Source organism: Chiloscyllium plagiosum, unplaced genomic scaffold (assembly GCF_037043375.1).
Source record: "Chiloscyllium plagiosum isolate Xiang-an unplaced genomic scaffold, Cpla_swu_hap1 HiC_scaffold_49, whole genome shotgun sequence".
NCBI lineage: Eukaryota > Metazoa > Chordata > Chondrichthyes > Orectolobiformes > Hemiscylliidae > Chiloscyllium > Chiloscyllium plagiosum.
In genome coordinates this window covers 5,077,513-5,095,139 of record NW_028270187.1, presented here as the reverse complement: position 1 = coordinate 5,095,139, position 17,627 = coordinate 5,077,513, and the positions used below count along the sequence as shown (strand labels likewise).

The 17,627-nt window shown below is 44.0% G+C and overlaps 2 protein-coding genes and 2 pseudogenes across 3 annotated transcripts in view; 2 read left to right on the top strand and 2 right to left on the bottom strand.

Moving 5' to 3' along the window:
- The window catches only part of LOC148135423 (uncharacterized), a 6,134-nt gene extending 4,542 nt beyond the window's left edge, over positions 1–1,592 (bottom strand). Inside the window, exon 1 of the mRNA XM_087984583.1 lies at positions 1,508–1,592. The gene's annotated coding sequence lies outside the window, so the exon portion shown is untranslated. The remainder of the gene's footprint in view (positions 1–1,507) is intronic.
- Positions 1–10,432, bottom strand: part of LOC148135422 (uncharacterized) — a 20,020-nt gene extending 9,588 nt beyond the window's left edge. Inside the window, exons 1-2 of the mRNA XM_087984655.1 lie at positions 10,110–10,432; positions 9,585–9,648 (exon numbers count right to left, since the gene is read on the bottom strand). The gene's annotated coding sequence lies outside the window, so the exon portion shown is untranslated. The remainder of the gene's footprint in view (positions 1–9,584; positions 9,649–10,109) is intronic.
- LOC148135420 (uncharacterized) overlaps positions 1–17,627 on the top strand; it is a 560,459-nt pseudogene that overhangs the window by 528,365 nt on the left and 14,467 nt on the right. The gene's annotated exons all lie outside the window — the stretch shown is intronic.
- Positions 4,952–17,627, top strand: LOC148135421 (uncharacterized; annotated as a pseudogene).

The window sequence follows — 17,627 nt, the reverse complement described above, 5'->3', positions numbered from 1 at the left end:
ACTTCGCTCATCCTTCTTTACTACCATCTCCTCTTTCTCAAATGCCAAGGTAAATGGAATTGCCAACTGTACAATTGCACAAGTGCCTCGCCAGTTAGTGGGCACAGTGGGTCTTAAAATCTTTCCGCCACTGTATCACCACAAATCCGCTCAGGGTATCTTTAAGGCTGAATAGTTCCCTCCCCACTCTGTCTCGGAAACTGATTCAACTTCCGAACATAGCTTTAAGTCTCCTAGAAATCGGGACTGGTCTGTTCCATTCCTTTCTACACAGGAGGTATGGTTCCCAACCACATTCGCAAATATAGGGGGAGTTTTTAGTTCTCCCCCTTTAGGGAAGGAAACATCAATGGTAATGTCCGGCAACTAGGGTTTCCCCACGCTGTCTCATCCTGGCATAGTATATCAGCCCTGTTTCGCTTCCACCCAAGCGGAAAGGGAACCACACAAGCCAACGGTCTACCTGAGGCACATGCATAGCAATTGCTTTTATTTAGGCTTTTTACCGTATATTTCACCCATTCAACCCAGGCATTTGCATCCCTGTATCCAGTTTCTATTTTGAAGGTTTGTCTTAAGTCTTTGACCTCTATAACTTTTACCATTTTCGGATCACCGTTAGGGATATAAGGTTCTTGTTCTTTTTGTTTTCACTTTTCTACCATTGTTTGGAAAAAGCAGCCAACAAAACACTTCCCAGGATACCTCCCAGTCATCGCACCCCTACATATTTTCTGGGGGTCCCCAGGGGCTTCCATTAAGATCATAAGGTTGCTACTAAGGGGTCGACTTCCATTTTAACGGGGACGGAGAAAGCGAGCAGGAACGGATTCTTCAGAGGAGGTATTTTTAATAGTGAGGTATATCGGGTTACATTTCTCATCAGTACATTCCGGGGACGGGTGGAAGGGATCTCTAAGAATAGTGATGCCGGGTGGCGATCCTTGTACACCAAATTCTCCCTGCATCTGCGTCTGGAGACTGATTGCAAAAGAACTATATTCTCTCTGATCCTTTACATCTCCGCAGTCTACTAATCTGCAAACATCGCTCTTTATTACTTGTGGGTGGTTAGATTCAGAGACTTTTAATAGTTTTGAACATGCCAACCTTATTTCGTAAAGCCGTAACACTAAGAGGATGAAGCTGGTAACTCTATTCATGGTACCTATTTTATAATATTATCTCTGTACTCCCCCACCCCTTGCTCCTGTGTCTGGGAAAAGTGAGTCCACACAGCACTTACAATCAATAACAGTGATTTTCTTTAAATCTTTGGCAGTAATTTTAAAAGTCTCATTTCAGTTCAGTCTTTCTGCTCAGCTTAATTTTCAGAGGGTCCTTTGTAGGATTAACTTGTCACTCTGCCAAGGAAGAAGGAGCGCCTAACGGACCCTTAACGCAAGTGTGATGGCTCCACCCTTTTTCTGCAGTCCATACTGCCGTTTCAGTAGTCAGGAGAGTGAGTAACGGTCCTTCCCAGTTTGGGTGCAGTTTAGTATCTTACCAGGTCTTTATCAGAACCCAATCTCCCAGTTTTATCTGGTGTGCCGCGAACTCTAAAGGTGGTGTCTGCGCCAGTAGACCCGTATTCCTAAGAAAAAACAATGAAGAGCCAAGGGCCAAAATATAATTTTTCAGAAATTTATCAGTAAATTCAGCCGTAGGTATTTCCCCTCTCCCTCCCAGGAAGGGAAATCCAAACATCATTTCATAAGGCGAGAGACCTACAGCACGCCTGGACGCAGTCCGAATATGTAGCAATGCTATTGGCAGACATTTTGTCCATGGTAATCGAGTCTCTAAAATTAGTTTAGACAACTTTTTTTTTTAAGGTTTGGTTCATTCGTTCCACCTGTCCTGAAGAAGGAGGGTACCAAGGAATGTGAAATTCCCATGAAATCTCCAATGCTGCCATGACATTCTGTAATATTTTGGATGTGAAATTAGTACCTTGGTCGGAATCTATGTTTTCTACTACTCAGTATCGTGGGATTATATGTTCAAGGAGGACCTTTACCACTCCTTTGTAGGTGGCTGAGGACATCGGGAAGGCTTCCACCCACCCAGTCAAGTGGACTACTATGACCAATAAGTACATCTGCTTCCCACAGGAGGTAATTCTGTGTAATCTACCTTTATGCTTTGAAAAGGTCTCACCCCAGGACTTCTTCCACCAATTGCTCCCCTTCTTGTCACTTTCTTATTAATCTTTTGACAAGTTGGACATTCCACACATACCTGTTTGGCTAATGTGTAGACTCCCTTACATCCATACTTTCTTAACACTATGTCACACATAGCTTGGGAGCCCCAATGACTACCTTGGTGCAGGGTATTCAGGATGTTCCTCATTGCTGGTTTATTCAGCATTTCTCACCCATCCGGGAGGATCCATCTTCCCTCACTCGTCTTAGTGGCTCCTGTTTCTTGAAATTCTTTCTCCTCTTATTCCATGTACACGGTTCGTGGAAGAAGCGTTTATTAGGGGTGTAAGAACTTGTATCTTTGTCACTGTAAGGTTCATACCTGCCTCTTTGGCTGCTTCGTCTGCTAGTCTATTTCCTCTTGCTTCTAGCGTGTTCCCCTTTTGGTGCCCCGGTACATGAACAATTGCTATTTCTCTCGGTAATTTCAAACTTTCTAATACTTGTCCTATTAATTCTTTGTGTACTAATTCCTTTCCTCGGCTGTTGATTAGCCCACGTTCTTACCATATTTTACCGAAGGTATGGACCACCCCATAGGCATACTTAGAGTCAGTGTAAATTGTCCCATCCCGATTTTCTAATCGCTTTAAGGCCTGGTTTAAAGCATATAATTCGCAGGTTTGGGCTGACCATGTATTAGGTAACCGGTCAGCCTCAACTGTGCGGTTTTCACTACCGTCTACTACTGCATATCCATTATGACTTCTTCTTTGTACTACTCTTGACGACCCATCTATAAACAGCCTACCTCCTTCATGTAGGGGAATATCCTTTAAGTCTGTTCTTGTTCTGGTCTGATACTCGATAATTTCTAAACAGTCATGTTCTATTTCTCGCATGTCTTGGGGTTCTCCCTTCCACATGAGGGTGGCCGGGTTCAAACCAGGTCATCTCTCTCCATAAGGATAGCTTCATATTTTAGAATTCTTGAGTCCGTCAACCATCTTCCTGCCTTTTGATTTAACACTGTTCTGACTTGATGGGAGTGCTAACAACTAGCGCTCCCCTGAAGGTTAGTTTGCGGTTCTCCTCTACTAGAATAGCAGTGACCGCGACCGCCTGTATGCACTCAGGCCAACCTCTCGAGACAGGGTCTAAAATTTTGGACAGGAAGGCTATGGGTTGTTTCTTTCTTCCTGTTTTCTGGGTTAACACTCCTACTGCTACTCCATTATTTACTGTCACAGAAAGGTGGAAGGGTTTCTCAAGGGAAGGGAGGGCTAACACGGGAGCTTGTATCAAGCTTCGTTTTAATTCCTGTAATCTCTCCTTTTCTTCTTCTGTCCATTGTAGTTTTTCATGTTCAGATTCTGTCAATTTGTAATATAGCCCCTTCGTTTTCTGGGCGTACGCTTCTATCCATAATCTACAATAGCCCACTCGCCCCAAGAACTTCCGTAACACTCTTTTGGTGGTCGGTAGGGGTAGTTCTGTTATTCCTTTAATCCTTTCGGGGTTAATACGCCTAGTGCCTTCACTGATGAAGTGTCCTAAGTATTTTACCTCTTTTTCTACATATTGTAACTTATTCTACATATTGTAACTTTAGACCCTGTTTCCCTAGGAAATCTAACAGTCTATTGGTAGCCTCGCTCACCTCATTTCTCTTTAGTCCAGATACAAGTAGATCATCCACACATTGTAACAGTATCATCCCCTTGGGCATTGTAAATTGTTCAAGGATTTGCTCCAATACTTGCCCAAATGAATTAGGTGATTCCGTGAATCCCTGGAGAAGTACCGTCCAGCGGAACCGCTGTTTTCTACCCGTGTATGGATCCTCCCATTCGAAAGCAAGCATGTCACGGCTTTCTGTGGCTAGAGGACAAGCCCAGAATGCATCTTTTAAATCTATCACACTAAACCAGTGATGGTCACATGGTATTTTACCTAGCAAAGTATATGGATTGGGTACCACCTGGTGCCGTGTTCGAACCAATTGATTTACCGCTCTAAGATCCTGCACCAGTCGATAGGTTCCGTCTGGTTTGCGGACAGGCAATATCGGAGTATTAAAGGGTGACATGCATGGTTCCAATAACCCAGTTTTTATCAACGAAGCTATAACTGGTCGTAGACCTCTGCAGCCGTTTAGGGATATCGGGTATTGTTTTACACAAACTATCTTATTTTCTTGTTTTAGCGTAATCCTTATCGGATCAATATTTAACCGACCTGGATTACCATCTTTTGTCCATACATCAGGATGGATTTGTTTCTCATCACTCTGTGTTAACATGGCCATTTTTACAGTCATATTACGATTTTCTACCTCTATTTTGAGGCCTAATTTAATAATCAAATCTCTACCCAGTAAATTGCTCCCGAGGTCAGGGATATATAAGAACTGTCCTGTGATTTCTTCACTACTTCCCTTAATTAAGTTAAAAATCACACAACACCAGGTTATAGTCCAACAGGTTTAATTGGAAGCACACTAGCTTTCGGAGCGACGCTCCTTCATCAGATGATTGTGGAGGGCTCGATCGTAACACAGAATTTATAACAAAAATTTGCAGTGTGATGTAACTGAAATTATACATTGAAGAATCACAGTGTGAAGTTACATCACACTGCAAAGTTTTGCTATAAATTCTGTGTTACGATTGAGCCCTCCACAATCACCTGATGAAGGAGCGTCGCTCCGAAAGCTAGTGTGCTTCCAATTAAACCTGTTGGACTATAACCTGGTGTTGTGTGATTTTTAACTTTGTACACCCCAGTCCAACACCGGCCTAATCATGACTACTATCGACACCACTAACTGCCGGCTTAAAGTGGAGAGGATCTCCAAGAAGATTGCACATATCGACACAGACATCAAGTTTCTACAGGAATGCAGGCAAGCAGGAAAGATCCCGAAAGGATTATGGATCACAAACCCACTTAGGTCGACCTAGAACACAGACTACGCAGAGAGACTTTGCCACCGCACCTCTCGTAAACTTCTCAATCATCTCGTGCACCAACTCTACAGCAGGCGCCACAACCTTGAAATTCAGATGGAATCCACACTCACAGCCTGCACACAGGATACATCAGTACAATTACGTGACATCGCCAAACAGACAAGGCAACAAAACTACACCACGTACATGCACGCCAAGAACAAAAAAACTGGAGAAGCTTGGCATTCTTACCAGTAATAGCAAAGCCCGCCCTGGAACCACAGTAGACAACATTATCACTGCGGGGAAGTCTATTGTCAATTTATCGGACCACACCCTTCGACCGGAAGAGATTGAAGTCCTGAGTAGGGGTCTCAACTTCTGCCCCACCACCAAAATGGACCCGTTGGTTCTGGCAGCAGTCACAGAGGAGTTCATCAGACGAATGAGACTCCGGGAATTCTTTCAAGGTGCTGGCAGTGATCCCACTGAGCCCACTGATGAACTAGAACAGTCATCACAGGGATCTGTAGAGGAGCGACCAAAGAAGGTGTCAACATGGACCCCACCGGAGGGCCGCTGCCCTGGGCTAGACATGTATCCTCAAACTGTCCGGAAATATATAAATGCCAGATTCATCAGCCGTACCCATAAGGTAGAGCAAAACATCACCCGTTCCCAACGCAATGCCATCCAGGCTCTCAAAACCAATCACAACATTGTCATCAAACCAACAGATAAAGGAGGAGCCGTTGTCATTCAGAATAGAACAGATTACTGCAAGGAAGTGTACCGACAACTGAACAACCAGGAACACTACAGGCAACTACCAGCTGATCCGACCAAAGAACACACCCGTGAATTAAACACACTGATCAGAACTTTGGATCCAGTCCTTCAGAGCTCCCTACGCGCCCTCATCCCACGTACTTCTCGTGTAGGCAACTTCTACTGCCTTCCAAAGGTACACAAAGCCAACACACCGGGACGTCGCATCGTGTCGGGAAATGGCACCCTATGTGAGAATCTCTCTGACTATGTGGAAGGCATCTTGAAACCTATTGTACAGAGGATCCCCAGCTTCTGTCGCGACACTACGGATTTCTTACAGAAACTCAGCACCCATGGACCAGTCGAATCGGGAACATTCCTCGTCACAATAGACGTTTCCGCACTCTACACCAGCATCCCCCACAAGGATGGCATCGTAGCAACAGCCTCAGTACTCAACACCAATAACTGCCAGTCTCCAAACACCATCCTACAACTCATCCGCTTTATCCTCGATCATAACGTCTTCACCCTTGACAACCATTCTTCATCCAGACTCACGGAACAGCCATGGGGACCAAATTTGCACCCCAATATGCCAACATTTTTATGCACAGGTTCGAACAAGATTTCTTCTCTATGCAGGATCTCCAACCGACATTGTACACCAGGTACATTGATGACATTTTCTTCCTCTGGACCCATGGCGAGGAGTCACTGATAAAACTACACAGTGACGTCAACAAGTTTCATCCCACCATCAAACTCACCATGGACTACTCTGGACTGTCTGTCTCATTCTTGTACACGTGCATCTCCATCAAGGACGGACACCTCAGCACCACACTCTACCGCAAACCCACAGACAACCTCACAATGCTACACATCTCCAGCTTCCACCCAAAACTTATTAAAACAGCCATTCCCTATGGACAAGCCCTATGCATACACCGGATCTGCTCACATGAGGAGGAACGTGACGGACACCTGGAAGTACTCAAGGATGCCCTCACAAGAACGGGGTACAATGTTCAACTCATCGACCGCCAGTTCCGACGTGCCACAGCAAGGAACCGTAATGACCTCCTCAGGAGACAGACACGTGCTGCAACTGACAGGCTACCCTTCGTTGTTCAGTACTTCCCAGGGGCTGAAAAATTACGCCATGTTCTTCGTGACCTGCAACACATTATCAATGAGGATGAGCACCTCACCAAGACCTTCCCCACACCTCCACTACTTGCCTTTAAACAACCGCCAAACCTCAAACAGATCATTGTTCGTAGCAAACTGCCCGGCTCTCAGGACAACTCCATACAACCCTGTCACAGTGGACGCTGCAAAACGTGTCAGATTGTGGACATAGATACCACTATTAGGCGTGGGAACACCTCCCACCGTGTACATGGCAGATACTCATGTGACTCAGCCAACATTGTCTATCTTATACGTTGCAGACAGGGATGCCCGGAGGCAAGGTACATTGGGGAAACCGAGCAAAGGGTACGACAATGGATGAATGGGCACCGCACAACAATCAACAGTGGTGAAGTTAGGGCCTTTAAAAAGGAAATGAAAAGTTTAATAGAGGATCCGGTTGGACTAGCCGAACAATTAGATCAATTCCTAGGGCCTAATTTATATACTGGGGAGAACTGATGGCAATTCCAGAAACATTATTTTCAGGGGAAGAATGAGGAATGATTAGGAGAGTAGCTTTACAGGAATGAGAAAAGAAACACCCAGTTGGGGAAGTATTCGGGAATGGATCCCGATAATCAGGTTGCACAGGGACTCTTAAAGGTCCAGTTTGTAACCAAATCATGGCCAGACATACAAAAGAAACCAGAGAAATTAGAGGGGTGGAGTGAAAAAAACCAATAGAAGAACTGCCACGTGAGGCACAGAAAGTGTATTTAAAAAGGGAAGACGAGAAGCAGAAACAGACAGCCAGAATGATGGTGGCTGCAGTAGAACAAAACGACAGCAGGAATATGAGGATGACAGGAAGAAAATGGGAAATATGAAAAACAAAAGCAAAACATTAGGGAAAGGAGACAAGAGGCAGGATGTTATTATAGCGGCAAAGTGGGAACATTTCAGGCGAGATTGTGGGCGGCACGGTAGCACAGTGGTTAGCACTGCTGCCTCACAGCGCTAGAAACCCGGGTTCAATTCCCGCCTCAGGCGACTGACTGTGGAGTTTGCACGTTCTCCCCGTGTCTGCGTGAGTTTCCTCCGGGTGCTCCGGTTTCCTCCCACAGTCCAAAGATGTGCAGGTCAGGTCAGGTCAGGTGTCAGCTAAATTGCCCGTAGTGTTAGGTAAGGGGTAAATGTAGGGGTATGGGTGGGTTGCGCTTCGGCGGGGCGGTGTGGACTTGTTGGGCCGAAGGGCCTGTTTCCACACTGTAAGTAATCTAATCTAATCTAATCTCCAAAGGGAAAAAGAAACAGTTTCCCTGATGACTTTTGAGGACGAATCAGGGGGTCAGGGGTTCCTTCCTCCTGAGACCCACCAGGAACCCTTGGTAAATCTAAAGGTGGGACCGAAAAGGGAGGAGACAGTATTTTTGGTAGATACAGGTGCGGACTGGTCATCTCTAGGTTTTAGACCTACTGCCATTAAATTAAGTAACCAAAGAATCAGGGTTTTTGGAGTTAAAAAAATGAAGAATTTTTAGTACCCATTTTTGAGCCAACTTTAATTAAGGGATGCTTCGGAGATGCCGGTGTTGGACTGGGGTGTACAAAGTTAAAAATCACACAACACCAGGTTATAGTCCAACAGGTTTAATTAGAAGCACACTAGCTTTCGGAGTGACGCTCCTTCATCAGGTGATTGTGCATTTACATATCCAATTTGTTAATCCCCCATAGGGACTTCTCTTAAGGGAAGCATTGCGGTGGTAGTCCCTTCTGTATCTTTTTCTCTCTGTTTTACCATTGATCTCATCTCTATCTGACTTACTTCGGGGTCCTCCTTCGAACCCTCTTTATTTCTCTCATTAGGGGGTGTGACAGAGAGAGCTGTGGGTTCGGATGACCTGCCAGTGTTCTTAGTATAAGGAGGGGGAGGTAAATTGGACAAAGGATCCCAACTGGAGAGTTTAGGATCCTTTTCAGTTTCCTCCTCCTCCTCCTTTTTCAGGACAAAGATTTGTGAACTACCCCCCAACAGGCCGCGTAATCAGACTCTCCCAGTCCCTGATTTTGTTTTCTATTAACATATATATTTAAGTCCTGACACAGCCAATCTTCATCGGACCCATATTTGGGCCAAAATACATTTGGTGACTTTATACTCGCAAGTCCAAACAAAACAACAATAGTTTATCATTACAGTTTTACCTTTTCCCCGCGTCCGGGGATTATTTTCCCAAGTTATCAACATTCTCCCCAAGGGAGTGTCTGTTGCTATATACCCGAGCTTGTCGCTATTTACAGATCAATCCTTAGACAGGCAACTTCCTTTGCCTCCCACTATTGCAAATTTTAATTAATCTTAACGAGGTCCGGTGTCACCTTCTTCCACATTCCCTTCAGGGTCCTGACTAGACACCTACTCGTCTGATTAATCTGACCAATTATATGCTTTTTGAGACTTCAACTGTTAACATTCAATCACCAACAAACAAATGTGCATTCAAACCGGATCACAAAGGGTTAAACCTTCTATTAGCTGTACAGCTCCACACACACATATCAATTTTCTTACCTTGGTCTGTGCACAGAGTTACCCGGTCACAGCCAGCTCCTAACCTGCGCGGCAATACCTGCAGCTCTTATGGTGTTTTAAAAAATTCTCAAGGTCAGGTTCGTAGGAGAGTAGTCTGACACAGAACAAACGACCAAGAGGCGAGTCTGCTAGAATATGGGCATTTTATTCCCCGCAGCGTCGCCACAACCAACGGGTCTGGCTTATACTCACTCTACATGTTACCGGAACTGGGAGCCGTCAGTTCTCGTAGAGCGGTTGCCAACAACCCACGCTCGGCGGTTAAACGTAACCCCGGAGCAGACTCACCGAACTGGAGACTTTTCCAGCTGATATACTCTTTTCCAGATATAAACATTCATGTGAACAGCAGAGCAAGGCTAAAAAACACATTCCATTCTGGTTACATACAGATAAGAAGATTCACACGGGGAGGTGTGTAATAAGATTCACACGGGACTAAGCAACACCTCCATTCCGGTTAGATTCACACATGTATTGGGACATAATTTTTAACCGTTTCACCACATATGGTCACTGCAAAACCCCGCCTTGTTTCCAGGGTCTCCCAGTCTGGATCGTACTCGCCCAAACTGCAAACAAGAGAGTAGGAGATCGCCGAAATCGGCGAGGTGCACCTCCCCCGTCGTCCCAAGAGTATTGAGCGGTCAGAGTTTTGGATCCCGGACGAGGTCCCCAGATTGTGAGAATCAGAACTCACTTATAAATCAGCCGGAGACAAAGCCATGGAAACAAAGTAAATTTATTACAAACTTGCAAGTTTGGACATTTCAATGGTCCAAAAGAAGTGCGAGTATAACAGAGTATGCAATCTTTCTTTGTCTGGTTTGTGAGTTGCTGAATCACACCTCTTTTTTCCCATTCGTCCTATCACAAGTCGGTTGCCTCACTTGTTTTTCAATTTCCTTATCTTAGTACCAGACCGTCCTTGGATGTCTGCATCCCTGTACTTGATGTTACCGCTTGTTCCGTTACTATAAGCTTTATTATGAAAACGCCATTACTTCTTCTTTTGTGGTCAGCTACAACACTCCATAGTTATTCCCGAGCTTAAAACTATTTTCTTTAAAACTACTTCTTTAAAAGACTTTAGCCTTAAGTGTACTACATGCTACAAGAATTCCACAACTGTTTGTATAATGTCCCACCCCTCCCCCCATCTACAGAAATTACATTCCACTAGCACTTACAACGACATTTCTATATTGGCTGCAGAAAACTACATTGCTTATTTCCCACAAGGGGAAAGACTCTTTAAAGAGACAACCCTTTCAGGAGACAGAAACAACAGGGCCGGCTCCGGGACTCGCCAAACTCAATAATAATGACAAATACACACACAGACAGAGAGGTGGGAGTGAACAAGAAATTGTGTGGCGGCACATCAAGACCAAAGGCCACTCTCCCGAAGGACGGCTGCCCCGGATTTAACGTTGACTCCGCTTTCTCTCTCTCTCTGTCTCTGGACAGATGCTGCCAGGCCTGAAGCACAAACAAGGTCTACGGGGGTGAGACCGATTTCAGGATCCTATTAAGGTTCGGTTGGCAGATGGAATACAGTGTGGGTGCGTATGCAGTGGGATTAGAAGAATAGAGGCGGAGACTGTTTCCTAAAATGGGGAAAGGTTTCGGAAATCTGAAGCACAAAGGGACTTGGGAGTGAGAGTTCAGGATTCTCTTCAGGTTAACAGGCAGGTTTAGTTGGCGGTTAGGAAGGCAAATGTAATAAAGAACAAAGAAAATTTATAACCCAGGAACAGGCCCTTTGGCCCTCTCGGCCTGACCTGATCCAAATCCACTGTCTAAACCTGCCGCCCAATTCCTAAGCATCTGTATCCCTCTGCTCCCCACCTATTCATGCGTCTGTCCAGAGGCATCTTAAATGAATCTACCTGCCTGCCTCTGATGGCAATGCATTTCAAGCACCTACCACACTGTGTAGAGTAATTGTCGCGTATATCCCCTTTAAACTTTTCACCTCTCACCTTGAACGCGTCACGCTGGGAAAAACTTATCTCTATCTTCCCTGTCTAAACCCTTCATGATTTTGTAGACCTCAATCAGGGCCCCCCTCAATCTTCTAGTTTCTAATGAAAACAATCGTAACCTTCTCTTCATAACTAGCACCTTCCATACCAGGCAACATCCTCGTAAACTTTCTCTGCCCCCTATCCAAAGCGTCCACATCCTTTTGGTAATGTGGCGACCAGAACTGGACACAGTATTCTAAATGCGGCCAAACCAATGTCTTGTAGAATTTTAACATGACCGGCCAGCTCTTATGCTCAATACCCCGTCCGATGAAGGTAAGCATATCATATGTTTTCTTGACCACTCTACCTCACCTGTGCAGCAACCTTCAGGGTACAATGGACCTGAACTCCCAGATCTCTCTGCTCATCAACTTTTCCCTAGGCTCTTCCATTTAGTGTATAATTCACTCTAGAATTAGACTTCCCAAAAAGCATCACCACACATTTGCCTGCATTGAACTCTATCTGCCACTTCTCCACCCATCTCTCCAGTCTACCTACATTCTCCTGTATTCTTTAACAATCCCCTATGCTTTCTGCTACTCCACCAATCTTCGTGTCATCTGCAAACTTGCTGATCATACCAACAATGGCCCCAGCAATGATTCCTGTGGAACATCACTGGTCAACTTTCTCCTTTTCGAGAAACTCCCTTCAACTACTACTGTTTCCTGGTGCTCAACCAGTTCTTTATCCACCTAGCTAGAACACCCTGCATACCACATGACTTCACTTTCTCCATTAGTTTACATGGGGAACCTTATCAAACGCCTTGCTAAAGTCCATGTGTATGACGTGGACAGCCCTTCCTTTATCTAACAACTTGGTCACTTCCTCAATGAACTGTATTAAGTTGGTAAGACATGATCTCCCCCGGACAAAAGCATGTTGCCTATCACTGATAAGCCAATTATTTTCCAACCAAAAATAGAGTTTATCCTTCAGTACCTTCTCCAGCAACTTTCCCACCTCTGACATTAGGCTGTAGTTACCTGGAATTTCCCTACTACCCCTCTTGTACAGGGGGTCAACATGAGCAACCCTGCAGTACCCCACTTGTGTTTAATTTTCCCAACATTGACTGGGATACACTTAGTGTCAGAGGTCTGGATGGGGCACAATTTGTAAGAAGCGTCCAGGAGAGTTACCTAGAGCAGTATGTCAATTGTCCGACGAGGGACAATTTGGACCTGGTGTTGGGGAATGAGTCAGGCCAGGTGGTAGAAGTTGCAGTGGGGGATTCCTTTGGGAACAGTGACCACAATTCTGTAAGTTTTAGAATACTCTTAGACAAAGATGAGAGTGGTCCTAAGGGAAGCGCACTAAACTGGGCAAAGGCCAATTATATCAACATTAGGCAGGAGCTGTGAAATGGGGATTGGACACTGCTATTTGAAGGGAAGTCCAGATTTGATATATGGGAGGCTTTCAAAGATAGTTTGAAGATAGTGCAGGATAGGCATGTCCCGTTGAAAGCAAAGGATAGGAAAGGCAAGATTTGTGAACCGTGGATGACAGGAGAAATCGTATGACTAGCCAAGAGGAAAAGGGAAGCGTACATAAGGTCCAGGCAGCTAAGAACAGAACGGGCCCTGGAGGAATATCGGGAAAGTAGGACCAGTCTTAAATGAGGAATCAAGCGGGCTAAAAGTGAGCAGAATTATGGAGAATCCCAAAGCCTTTTATTCTTATATAAGAGGTAAGCGGGTAACGAGAGAAAGGATTGGTCCACTAAAGGATAAGAAAGGAAGACCGTGTGTTAAAGCTGAGAAAACTGGTGAGATTCTGAATGATTACTTTGCATCAGTGTTCACAGAGGAGAGGAACATTATGACTGTTGAAATTAGATGTAGAAGCTTGATTACTCTGGATCATGTAGACAAGAGTAGGGAAGATGTGTTGGGTAGGCTAGAGGTTATTAAGGTAGACACATCCCCAGGACCGGATGGGATTTATCCCAGGTTGCTAGTGGAGGCAAGAGAGGAAGTAGCTGGGGTCCTGACAGATATCTTTGCAGCATCAGGTGTTCTTCCTCAAGGCTTCAGGTGGTTATGTAAATGTACAGATTTGAGACAGCCCAGGAAATCCCTTGTGGACTCAGACCTGTAAAGCCTCTCTCTTGGTTCCTCCCAGAGATCGTACTCTTTGAAAGTCTGGAATAAAAACGTCTTACAGACAGTTTATTTAATTTTAGTCATCTCCTTTATTCACTAGTAGCATCACTGTTACAACATAATACTGATAGCTATAAGCTAAACTAACTAGGTTTTAATAACCTAGGAGAGTAGTGTAGCAGCTCTTCAAGTGCCCTAGCAGGCTACTCCAATGTACTGCTACAAAGTGGCTTCCTTTATACAAAAGCTTACAAAAACATCGCATGTTCTTAATTAGACAGATAACAGTGAAAGCCAATAATTCGTAAGGGAGAATAGTTAACTGACAAATAGTGTGCGCTTGACTGATCACTCCTACAGGACTTGAGCTATTACTTCCAAAGTGAGTCACACAATTTGATTGATTTAATTCCCATGAAATCTAGAGGAAAATGCATTTCAGCAGCTGAAAGGATGACACTGAGTGATTGGCATTGTTTGGGTAGTAATAATTTGAGTGGTTAATTCTAGCTGATCACAGCACGGTTCTGTCTCTGATATCAATTGCTGGCTATAGTGCTTATGGTTTCACCCATCACTCAGGTTAAACTGTCTCTATATTGACATGAAATTGGACAATGTTGAATCCTCAAAATGTCCCTGATACTTCCAATTCTGACGGCAAGCTGACTGGTCTATAATGCCCAATGGATTTTGTCTGCATAGATTTTGACAAGGCCCTGGATGGCAGGTTAGTAACAAAGGTTAGGTCGCAAGGGATCCCTGGAAAACTTACTAATTGGATTCAATATTGGCCTCAATTCGAGGAAGCAGAGAGTGATGGTTGAAGGTTTGTTTTCCTCGGACTGGAACGCTGTGACTAGTGATACGTCACAGGGGTCCGTACTAGGACCTTTAATATTTGTTATTCAAATAAATGATCTGGATGAGAATTCTACAAGGCATGATTAGTACGTTGGTTGATAATACAACATTAGAATGTATTGGTGATAGCAAGGAAGAGGTTATCAACAATTACAGAGGGATCTTGATCAGATGAGGAAGTGGGCTGTGAATTGGCAAATGCAATTCAGTACAAATAAGTGTGAGGTGTAACCGTTTAGAAAGTCAAACCAATTTAGGAAATATAAAGGTCCAGAGACGTGAGCGGAACAGAGGATTCTAGGAGTACAAACACATAATTTGTTGAAGGCAATGTAATAGGGCGACAAGGTGGTTAAGAAGGCATTTCGCATGTTGACTTTCATCAGCTGAGGCATTGAACATAGGAGTTGGGACTTTATGTTACAGTTGTATAAATCGTTGGTGAGGCCGCAATTGTAGTATTGTGTACAGTTTTGACCACCCTGTAATAAGAAAACATGGTTAAACTGGTAAGAGTGCAAAGAAGATTTATGAGGATGTTGCCAGGGCGAGTAGGTTTGAGTCGGAAGAAGTGCTTGTCCAGGATAGGACTTTGTTCCTTGGAACATGGGAGAATGCGGGGTGATCATATTGAGGTGTATAAATCATCACGGGCATGGACAGGATGAATGCAGATAGTCTTTTTTTTCCCCAGGGATGAGGAAATGAAAACAAGAGGGCACAGATTTAAGGTGAGGGGGAAAGATTTAAGAAGGACCTGAGGGGCAACGTTTTGTCATTGACAATGGTGCGTATACGGAATGGACTGGCACAGAAAATGGTTGAGGCAGGTACAATAGTAACATTTAAAAAAAAGACATTTGGATAAGTACATTGATGGGAGGGGTTTAAAGGGATGTGGACCAAGTGAGGGCAATTGTAACTAGATTAGTGGGAACCATAGTTGGCAGGGATCAGTTTAGGTCGAAGCACCTCTTTCCCTGCTGTATTACTGGATGATCCCACATCCCTTTTTAAATAGTAAGGTTGCAACATCAACCGTCTAATATGCAGGCACTATCCCAGCATCTGTAGCATCCAGGAACATAGTCACCAATGTATCAATTCTAAGACTACTTCCTTAACCACTCTGGGGTTAGATTGTCAGGTCCTGAGGATCGATCTCCATTTTTACCCATCAATTTCCCCAGCAATATAATGTTACTTCCTCCCTCTCACCACCCTCTGTGTACCCCATCATTTCCAGTACAGTTTTAACACTGTCCTGTGTTATGAAGTTTGAAGACAAGTCCTGTACCTTGAAGAGAGAGAATGTTGTTCTGAACGGAGAGATTACAAACCCTTGTATCAAACTGGATGGGACTCCCAGAGAATACTGGAAAATTGAAAATAAATATCATTTAACTGTGAAATGGATACCTGAGTTTTGTTTGCTGTTTTGACAACAATTCAAATTTAACCAATCAGTTTAAGTTATGCCACTGGATACCAAAACCATATCGAGTTTGATCTTATTGTTTTGCCAACATCGAGCAAGTAAGACAATCTGATGTTGGGTGATATAAGAATGAAGACATTTTGAAATTGACCAGAGAGAAACTGCCATAGGGAGAGAAACTACCAGAAAATTAACTGCCTTTCTCACATCGTACTCTTAAAGAAATCAGAAAAAGAAACTCTATCAAAAGTACCTTTTGATGTAAAGTTTATTCACAATGAAAAGAAAGAAGATGACCCAGGGAGCTCAGCAGCTGGCAAACAGAAAACAGCGGGGAAGACAGAGACCGTGAGGCCTTGAGATTAAGCTAATGCAATGTGAAATAAATGTGTTAGTGGAACAAATTTTTTTTTTACAGATTTGTAGCGAGATATTAAGTAGCTAAGAAAAGGGGCGCTTGGATTTGTAAATAGTTGTTGTTTAGTGTTCAGTATTAGAGTTATGAAAATAAATTGTTATTCTTCTTTAAATTATGGGTGACACAGTGGCACAGTAGTTAGTATTGCTGCCTCACAGCACCAGAGATCCGCGTTCAATTCCCGCCTCAGGCATCTCTCTGTGTGGAGTTTGCATATTCTCCCCGTGTCTGCGTGGGTTTCCTTCGGGTGCTCCGGTTTCCTCCCACAAACCAAAAATGTGCAGGTTAGGTGAATTGGCCACGCTAAATTGCCCATAGTGTTAGGTTAAGGGGGAAAGTGTAGGGGAATGGGTCTGGGTGGGTTGTGCTTTGGCGGGTCAGTGTGGACTTGTTGGGCCGAAGGGCCTGTTTCCACACTGTAAGTAATCTAATCTAAATAGTAGAAATTAGGAATTCTCTGTCACTCACTCGCAATTTAATAGATTAAGAGCCAAGGTGAGCTTTTCTGGGTGCCTGGTTTTAATTAACAGAGGACTTATTTGGGCCAAAGGGCCTATTTCCATGCTGCATTACTCTATGGCTCTACTTCCCTTTTTAAATAGTAAGGTTGCACCAGCAACCGTCTAATCCATAGGCACTGTCCCACAATCTGTTGGATCCTTGAACACCATCACCAATGCAACCATTAATTCTAAGGCCTCTTCCTTAACCATTCTGAGATGTAGATTGTCAGGTCCTGAACATCGATCTCCCTTGCAACCAATCAATTTCCCCAGCAATATTCCTTTATTTCCTCGCTCTCAACAACTTTTGTGTTCCCCATCATTTCCAGCACAGTTTTTATCTCCTGTATGAAGATAGAAGTGAAGTATAATTTAGTTCATCAGCCGTTTCTTTGTTGCTCAGTGTAAATTCCCTTGTTTCTGACTGCAAGGGACTTAGATTGGTTTTCAGATTTTTTTCTCTTTACATATTTGCAGAAGCTTTTACCATCAGTTCTTATGTTCCCTGCAAGCCTGCACTCATACTCTAGTTTCTCTTCTCACTCAATCTTTAGGTCCTCCTTCGGTGACTTCTGAACAGTTCCTCATCTTCAATGCTATTGTTTCTTTTGTTGCTGATTTGAATGACTTTTTTGCATCTCATGCGATCTGA